This window comes from Prinia subflava, chromosome 11 (assembly GCF_021018805.1).
Source record: "Prinia subflava isolate CZ2003 ecotype Zambia chromosome 11, Cam_Psub_1.2, whole genome shotgun sequence".
Classification (NCBI taxonomy): domain Eukaryota; kingdom Metazoa; phylum Chordata; class Aves; order Passeriformes; family Cisticolidae; genus Prinia; species Prinia subflava.
In genome coordinates this window covers 10,889,442-10,899,242 of record NC_086257.1, presented here as the reverse complement: position 1 = coordinate 10,899,242, position 9,801 = coordinate 10,889,442, and the positions used below count along the sequence as shown (strand labels likewise).

The 9,801-nt window shown below is 36.6% G+C and overlaps 1 long non-coding RNA gene across 1 annotated transcript in view; it reads right to left on the bottom strand.

The window, feature by feature from the left end:
• Nucleotides 1-25: 25 nt before the first annotated feature.
• The window catches only part of LOC134555873 (uncharacterized), a 77,623-nt gene continuing 67,847 nt past the window's right edge, over nucleotides 26-9,801 (bottom strand). The window contains exons 9-10 of the long non-coding RNA XR_010081522.1: nucleotides 5,895-6,032; nucleotides 26-5,332 (exon numbers count right to left, since the gene is read on the bottom strand). This is a non-coding gene — a long non-coding RNA (uncharacterized LOC134555873). The remainder of the gene's footprint in view (nucleotides 5,333-5,894; nucleotides 6,033-9,801) is intronic.

Below are 9,801 nucleotides of genomic sequence, written 5' to 3'. Positions count from 1 at the left end.
ACTGAATTATTAGCTGAGTACTAATTTCCACATACATTGCGTAATTCATCAAAATTTTCCCTGGGGTGCTGTAGGGCTCCAAATCTACATCTGGGAATTTTAGAACATGCCAGCAATAAACCAGTAGCATTAACCAAACTTCTGCTGAATTGTTTTATTATGATTTAACCTGTGTAGTGCAGACTGGACATAATGATATGTTCTAGACATAAATGTAAGGATGTTTTCAAGTTTAAAGTAATTATTTTGAAAGACATTTTCTTTCTCCTCTTTATCTTCCACCACTTTTCTTTTGATCTCTCTTGTCACAGATATCATCACAGTATCTGTGATAATGACATTTCTAGGCAGCTCTTGTTCTCTGGAATACACTTCCTGTATTTCTCTGCTTAAGCGATTATTCATCACTGTCAAACATCCTAATTTTATTATTATGTATCAAACACCCTAAAAAGGTTTTCCTGTAACAGTACAAAAATTATGCGGAACCGGGTTTTGTTTCGGAGATACTGAAAAAAATGAAATTGTTCCATAGAGAAATTGCAAAATCATGCAGATAAGGCCTTATGACTCAGCTGATAGGCATTCATACAGCAGCAAGCATGGAGCAGCAATTAGGAATACACAGCTCCATCCTCCATTTCTAAATATTGCTCTTAGCAATAACATTGCACAGGAAATACAGGATCCCTTACTTTAGCTTGAAAAGGTAAGAAGGTGAGCTAATTTTTGTTGTTTTGGTATAGCCTTGTAGGGTTTTAGTCTATGTTAATTTGAATAAGAAATCTGTAGCTCACATCTGCCCTTAACAAAGGCCAGAATGAAAGAAAATTGCAAGAAGTCATTATTATTACTCACATTCCAATAAAGGCATATTTATAAATGACCAAAATATGATAAATGGGAATCTTTGGAGGAATTCCTCATGTTTGGAGGAATCCAATAGTAAAAGATCTTACCAAAACTAAAGATTTCCGAAATTTGGTAATACTGGAATTCAAGTACAGTATCATCCATAATAAAGCCCTTTTAATACTTAGTAAAGCAATTTATGTGATAAAGCAAAACAGACACTAGATACCTCAAAAGGGTTAATTGGTACCTATTCATTACTACCAGAATCTGTTTAATAGTCTGACAAATATTATCTGAACACAGCTAATTTCCCACTGAGAGACCTGCAGTTTCAAATCAAAATGAAGTTTAGAGGCAGAAGTAACTTTAATTAGAAAGACCATTGAAAAACAAGTAGAACGGTGTCCAAGTGAATAATTTTTTGGTTTGATTTAATTTTTACTCATGCTTTGTTTAGATTTTCTGTTAGGCAGAAATGGAATTTGCATGGATAAAAGAACCAATTCCAATTAAAAAAAAAGGCTGGTTCAGTATCAACAATTAGACTTCTATGATAAAACTGACCCACTCCACCCCAACCCACAACAAAATAAACCCCAAAACCTTAACAGCCCCCCCTGACATTTGCAGGCTGTGCTGGAGGTGGGAAAAACTGCACCTGCTCCTCCATGCCCTGGTTAGACCCCTCAGCCAAAGGAAAAAAAGGGATGAAGTTTACAGAAGATTTTTTTATGGCACCTCTGGCTCCAACATTGTGACACCCTGCATTAGCTGGATGTAAGTACCACTGAAATACATACAGCAAGCCACGTGTGACAGTCAAACTGGAAACAGCTTGCTAATTACTGGACTCCTCCTAAATAAAGAAATTCATTTCTTTCGGTAGAAGAAATTAACATTTGCAGGCTGCCAATGAGTTTTTTCAGACTCAAAAAAGCACTTGAGTTCAGTCATATTCATTACAAGAAGACTTGCACCCCTTAACAAAGAGCAAATCTGCAAATGGATTTAAAACAACCATAGGGAAATGTGCTCGTGTAATGGAGCTACTTTTAAAAAATGCCTTGAGTGGGCATGTTTAAACACAAAGATATAATAAAACAGTTTATTGCTAAGTGCCCCATCTTTTCTAAAGATAAGTATCAGAGGCAATAAATAGATTCGACATATCATTTGCTTGGCATTTCCTTTAAAAATAACCACACAAGAAATAAACAAAGAAATGTACTTTCTTACTTCATTTAATGGTTCCCTCCATATTAACATTTTAGTCAGGAAAATAATCAGCAGACGCAAGCTACTGGAGAGAAATCAAATTACAAAAAATGCAGGCTTTAATACGTCACTTGAGATATGCTCTGTGTTACATTTTCAGTTCTGCTGCTTTAGGTGGAACAGAGGAATACTGGAGTGCACTAAATTTTTCTTATAATTATGCATCAAATGGTTTTATTGTCATCATTAAGGATTTGCCTATTACAACACATGACAAGTCATATTCCTGAGCAGTTATACTCTGCTCATTCGGAATGCACTGAACTGGTATATTTAGAAGTAAACGAGAATTAGTTTAATATTACTCATACTGTCAAGGCTATTACTGATAATTGGCTGTGCTTCTAAATTCCTCCTCTGCATTCACTTTCAGTGCTGAGTCTTCTTCCACACAAAATATACTCAGTCATTTTAAAGTCAAGGACATGAAAGGAAAATGGCTTCCCTGCTGCAAAAGTCTCATTGCAGTAGTGAGAATTTCTCAAGTCACGTACAAAGGGCAGCGAGGAGAAGCTACACTACGTTGTAAGCTCAGTGGAGACATTCAGTAACACCTGACCTGTGGAGGTAGTTACCTGTGGTATACATTAACTTTACTGGCACTGTAAAACATATTAGCTAAAAATAGAAAAAAAATTATAATACTAAAATTTTGCCAAATCTATAAGGTCTGCAAATTACCGCAGACCACAAGTGAGCTTATTCTCTAAAGGCTTGTTTAAGGTCTGAAAGGAGTTCTTTTGCAGTATGCTTAAACACAGTTCTTTACCTGAACTTCAGAATGGGTCCACTATTTAGAGAAAGGTTTATTAGCATTACTGTGGCCGAATTCAGCAAAGTTTAAAGAAGGTTTAAACCTTCTGATTCTCTACATTTGTCAGCTGCTAAATGTTTTTGTGATATTTTTATACTTGTGATGATAATAAAACTATTACACACAGTACAAACCTTGACCTACATGCAAGACTGGGCTAAATTAAAAAAGAAACCAGGGTACGTTTCTGGGAACAACGAATGCAAACCAGAAATAAAACAGGTTTTTGTGTGTACAGCTTTATAAACATGGCATCGTTTAAGAACTGATAGCCACATGGAAACATAAAGTGAGATCACATTCTCAGTTAGAACTAAGAGGAAACTACCGTGACATTTCCATTTGCATTGTGATATTGCTGTTAAAGAGAACAACATCTTTCTACATCTCTACAATTGAACCTTTCTAAAGGATTTGGTTGCCAAGGAAACTGGTTCTGGCCCAATATTAATCTGAAAGAAATTTATTATAAAAGTTAGTGTAAGTAATACAGTACTCATAATTATTGTTATTCCTTATGCTCAAATTCAGGTTTTTGTACTAAGGCTGTTAAGTTTTTTTTGTGTGAAGTAAAACACATTTCAGTGAACTGATACTCAGTTTAAGCTGACAGGGCCATTTATATCAATCTCTCTCTTTAAAGTTCTCCTACCTTTAAATAACAAAAAATACTGCAGTTTTATGTTTGTAGCCAATACTGAAAATATAAGCATTAAAGCATATTATTCTTTATTTAATATTTCGCACAAAACACAAAACCGCTTACGACAGAATTTAAATATTTTTCTTTTTTCTAATCTTCCTCAATTTTTATTTCTGCCTTTCAGCTGCAAGTTTAGTAATGGTTACAGTCAGCTTTAAAATGTAATGGAATCAATAGGGTTTTCAAAAATTCTTTTGTTGCATAAGCGTTGCCACGCCCTTAGTACATATGATTATTTTAACAGGCATGATTGCTCCACTTTCACAACAGATTAAAAAAAAACCCAGATAAGAGTAATTGTCATACCAATATGTGAAGCCAACAATTTAATATAGGTTGTTTTCATTAACAGTTTAGTACATTTTAAAACTGAAAGCTACATTCCAAAGCTCATTTCATGTTCTTGCAACACTGACCAAGAAAACAGTAAAACATGCAAATCTCAACCTACCTGCATGTACCACTTAGAGCAGTGTTAACATGGCAATGCACCCAGCCATTTTTATGTAAAGCGATGGAGATAAGTTCTGATCTTGCTCTTCTTGATAATTTTTTAGAAGCAGTTGTCAAAATTCAAATGGGAAGCAGCTTGAATAGACCGTGAGCAGGAGAACTGAGTTTATCAACAGGGAAAGCAGGAGTGGGAAAAAAAAGTCCAAGGTTTTCCGAAACTGCAAAACAAGGTTGGCTTTTTTTTTTTTTCTCCTCCTCAGAGGCTTCAAAGCTTGAAGCTGACCACTGCAAAGGCCACTTGTCACATTTACTGAAAATCAACCTATTGATATCACAGCTGAAAATATAAACTCGACAACCAAAGCCCATTGCACAACATGGACTGCGTAAGAGTTAAAAATAGATTCGACGTGCCTCCTACCTGCATAATAAATATGTAAGTTTCAAGTGCTTTAATTCGATATTCACATTAATTAACAATACAATATACATTATTTAAACTACAGTAAATGCAAGAAGAAAAAGGGTGACACCATCTGGAAGCACAGTTTGCTTTTTTTTTTCCTTTCCGAGGGCTAATAATGTAGTTTGCATGTGATGACAAGCTAACAGCTCACCACATTGCAAATGAAAAAAGAATTTTTAAGGTGATGCTCAAATATCTAAGCCTGTACAAGCACAAACCAGTCTTCACTACTGCATGACATGGCACACAGACCATTTACATACTCACATTTGAGATACTAGGCACAGTATAATGAATTCAATACACAGCATGCACACAGCACAAGCAACGTTAATCCTGCCTGCCATTTTAGGCTTGCAGGAGTAAGATACATACTGCAGCACAGCTCTGGTAAGGGAGGAGGCAGGGGACAGCTCACCTTAAATGCAGTATCTGATTAATGTTGTAAGTGACATTGCGTATCTGCTACAGAGTCTTGGTTCAACTGGGTGGGAGGGAACAAAGAAAATTGTCATCAACTGGTGATGCAAGATGAGCTCCAGTCACTAACACCGTTAGCAAACTCCAAATTCTACAACGATACAGTGGTAGGCATTTCAAACTCTTATCAAAATCTCCTTGTGCAATGGCTGAGTCGCCTGCCGAGGAAAACAAAACAGTCTTCTTGCTCATTGGAGAAACACTGCATCCACTACAGCAACATCCTCTCGATGCAGAAAGATTTCACGTCGCACATATTAAATCCTGGATGCAATTGCTGTGCTTTCTTAATTTTTAAGTTTCAGTATTAAAAAATAAAATTAAAAGCCAATGTTAGGAAAAATAATATAGCTAAAGGTCTAATGTTCAGACATTAGAAATAAAACATTTCTTTTTCTCTCCTTTCTGTTTTCTCTCTTTTACAGTCCATCAAAATCCTGAGCAGTATTGACAAACCACACGAGCACCGGGTCTGACTGCATGATCAGCTGTCTGTGTCTACGCTACACCCTGTTAACCACAAGCAGTGTTAGAGCTAAATATATCTGCAATGCAGAAACAGTAGGTGCTATGTGGTGTACAATTCTGATTAGTTTTAAGATATTTTTCAATCCTCAGATATAACAAACAAAACAAAATTTGCTGCTGATCTCTGCCAAGCACGGTATCTGTCAGACTTACAGAATATAAAAGCTATCCTAAGTACACTGACCTAGATAAGGCTAAGAAGACTTAAGCAGCGTGCAAGCATACTCACTGTCAAAGCAAGGAAAACGAAACAATGATTGTCTAATCAAACTGAAAGCAACAACTCACTACCACGGTATAAATTCCAAAATGCTACGTACTGTATATGCACATCTCATGTTATTGGAAGACGCAAAGCTCCTTTGTTTTTTTTTTTTCTCGGCGGCTTTTCTTAGCTACGGTTGCACAATGACATTCTGACATCATGGAGGTCAATGCAGATACTAAAGTGCTGTCGTCTTTAAGGAAAAAAAAATTGAAATATAAAACCATAGCTGCAATAATAATAATAATAGTAAGAAGAATGATAATTAAAAATTTCACATCACCTACTTAATGTCTTTCTGTTACCCTCTGAGATTAATAGCATGCACGTTGTTCAGCCACATACGTTAAATTGGTATCACCCTCTGTAAAGACTGCAAGAGTAATTGTGGGAATTAGATTTTTTAAAGTGTCAAAAAATGGGCTATCATCTGGAAAACTTAAAAATACAATAAAATATTTTGCATTTATAATGAAAAATATGCAAAGAGAAAAGCATCAAAACCTGCCAATCTGATTTTTTTTAAAAAAATGCCTGATAAGCAAAACTGGAGCTATTTTCATTGTCCTCTGTCTCCAAAGGGAGAAAGAGAGAACCATGCTGCGGTTTACTGTAACTTGAGTTACCTTCCCAGAAGGCTCAACCTTCGGCTGAGGTAAAACAAATCATAAGATCTACCTGTTCAGAGAGCAAAATCCCCCCCCCATTATGTCGGTGACTTCTCTCAGCACTTTATCTCTCTACCTGCAAATACCGCAAGATGATACCCAGCACAAGAACAGAACTGAAGATTAACATGTTAGTTCTAAAAATATTCCACTGAAAGGTTTCTTTAAGTAACCATTCTTTACCATACGTATAGGTACATCTGGATGGTTTCTGACCAACTGCAGAAATAAACAGCTCCTTCTGAGGCCAGATTTGTCCAGATTTGTCCGCTAGCTTTCACTTGACCTGCCAATATGGCTGAGGAAGAAAGCAGCCAAATTTTCAAACACGTATTCTTTCCCTAGGAAACTGGTGATTTTTTTTTTCTCCAGAAGAGCACCTCTTTTTAAAAGTGAAGACTAATACCAAGTATTGTATTAAATCAGAAAACGTTGTACAGCAAAAACTAGACTGCTGTACATATGTATTCACTTCTTTTCAAAAAACAGACAATCTGATTTTGCTTTTTTCCCCCTCTTCTTCTTTCTTTTTTAATAATTAAATAAGTATCTGTTTAATTTGGAGGTTTTTCTTTGGGAAGTTATTTGGCATTTTGTTCTCTTTCATTTTAAAGGCTGGGAATGAGATGTTCCGAATAGTCAGTGCTTTAAAATATTCAGAATCCCCTTCCATAAATAGCACATCTGTCACAGAAAGGGAATCCAGCCAACAGAAAGGCAGATCAGACCAGCAAAAACAACTGCTATTCCAATGCATGATTACGAAATAAGTTTGGATTTTAGCAAGACTTTATTTAGAATTTTTGTTTGTTTTGAGCTTTTAAAAGTATGAGCTGTCTGATTATATAGATGCCACCATATATCACATTTAAAAATGTTAAGTATGTCTTAATTTTGAGGGGTTTTTATGTTCATCTCTCAGTCAAATGTATATTGTCGTGTTAATTTGAAACCATGGCAAAGTTCCTATAGATTTCAAGAACAGAAGATTTGGGCTATATGGAACAGTTTGTTAAAGTATAATATTATTATTTCTATCGCTGAAATGTGACAGTTTTGTTTAAATACAATGATTTCCAGTAAAAGACCATTTCCAGTGCAGTCTCACTGCAAATATACAAATGCACTCAACAAATATATCTGTTCCTGCATTCTTGAAGACAGCATTCTCATTCACCCCGAGAAGCAGTGCTCTGGGACAGACACAACAACGTGATTGAGGTTGTGTGATTTAGGAACATTAAAAATGTGCTGGAAGTGAACGCAGCAAAGGAATAAACATCTCACAGTGAACAGGGAAGTGAGCTTGTCCAAATCTTTATGCATACCTCTTGCTTTAATAGGCCATTTTCGGTGCTTCATAACAGTTTTGCAGGCTTAGATTTGCAATGATTTTTCTTCAGACTCCACATCATTTCAGCTCAGAAATCATTTTCTAAGTTATTCCACAGTTGCACAATACATGCCATAGTAAATTAAAACATTTAAAAATCGCACTTGGATGTTGCACAAGGTAAGCCAAATTTTTCAAGGTTGACGTGTATTAATAGAGTACGTTACTTCTCAGTCAGCAACTTGGATTTGAGTCTAACATGATTTGTGCCAAAACTGTTGCAGTCCCAAGGCACTGTCTCACTTGATTTCTTACTTCAAAATTTCCTATCTCTGCTGGGTCAGGATAGGGAATCATCTCTGTCCATGCTATAAGCTTGTGTTGGTTCTGCATTCAGTCAGCTTAAAATGAGCCTATTTCAAGTATCCACACTGGATCTCACAGACTGTTTGTGCTGCAGCCTTCCCCGCTTTCAAACATCCTACTTGTAAACACACTTCCTCTTCCTTTTATCACCACTTGAGTGCAACAACATCTTATCTCTCCTCACACACAAGAGCTTATCAAAACTGGTGAGGAATGAGGAGTTCCCACATCACTTTATACTGAGCATCCTCCTCGTGGTATATGGTTTTTAAGAGGAAATGCCCTAGTCCTCCACATCAATCATTTGGCAAAAGGAAGGACTCAGTTGAAGCCCCTAAAACTGTAGTGATTTTTTTTGTCTCAAAAGGACAGAATCAGCCCCAGCCCTCAAGAAACTGTAGTCAGCTGTTTGGTGATACCATCCCTGCAAAGCAATGACAAGGAGACATGAAGCACAGCTGGGAATCCAGGGTGGGTGTTTCTAAAAGGGCATTCCAGAACTGGCTACAGCCTTTCAGCAAATCTGCTCTTGGAACAACTTCTTCAGCCTCTGAATGTAGCTGCATTAATTACATTTGTCTCTTCATTCCACAAGTGCCGTTGCACAAAACACATTATTGATGAGCACTCAGTTTGAAATTAAGAGTTATTTTGGAAAACAAAAAACCCACATCCTTTATCATGAACTAAAATTCCCTGACCTAACACACTCATGAAGGCATCCATATATCCAGACACTGGGCCTAGTAATTAACCTGCTGCTCAAACTCCTACATCCCACATGAAGAAGCTGCCTTCTCCAGTACTGAAACCTCCACTAGATGTTGTTGTGATATAGAAAACAAGGCGGGGGGAGGAAAAAAAAGGACTTATGGTAGAACCTCCAGGGTTTGCCTTGTCAGAGCCAAAGTAAAGGACAGTTATGCCTGATCCAGCCAACATGCCCTGGACTTCCTTCCATGTTCACATCTAGCTCAAACTGCCCCAAGGATACAGACTAACTCAGTTGAGTGCTGACAGTTTTCCCAGACTTTCCCACAACTCCTTCTGTGTCCCTGTGTGGCTACAAGGTCTTCCATTATTTGCTGTGACAGAAAACAGATGTTGTTATTCCTATGAATGTTTTACACACCTTCATTTTTAAATGTCACACTCATATAAACAGGCCATCAAAAATATTACCTAAATGATTTAAGATGCAAGTTTAGACTCCTGTTGTTCCTGTTAGATGGGGATTTTTCCAGCTGAAGTAAAAGAACAGCATTTAAAGGTCATCCCTTTTATAAAAGGCAAGTAGTGAGAATTTAGAAAAATAGCAAGTATCTGAATATTATGAAATGTATCCAGACACTCCATTGTATCAATGTGTCATGAATATGCATTAGGAAGAAGCATAGGCTTTCCTACACTGAAGGATTGCAGACAAGTCATGTATTAAAATACACTGAGATGCTGGATTTTTTTTTTTGTGAAATGCTTCTAACAGCCACTTATAGTCTAGTACTCTATAAACTATAAAATCTTTAAGGATAGAACACCTGAGATTCACTGTAATGGCAAAAAGAATGTCTTAAAAAAGTGTAGAACCATCCATG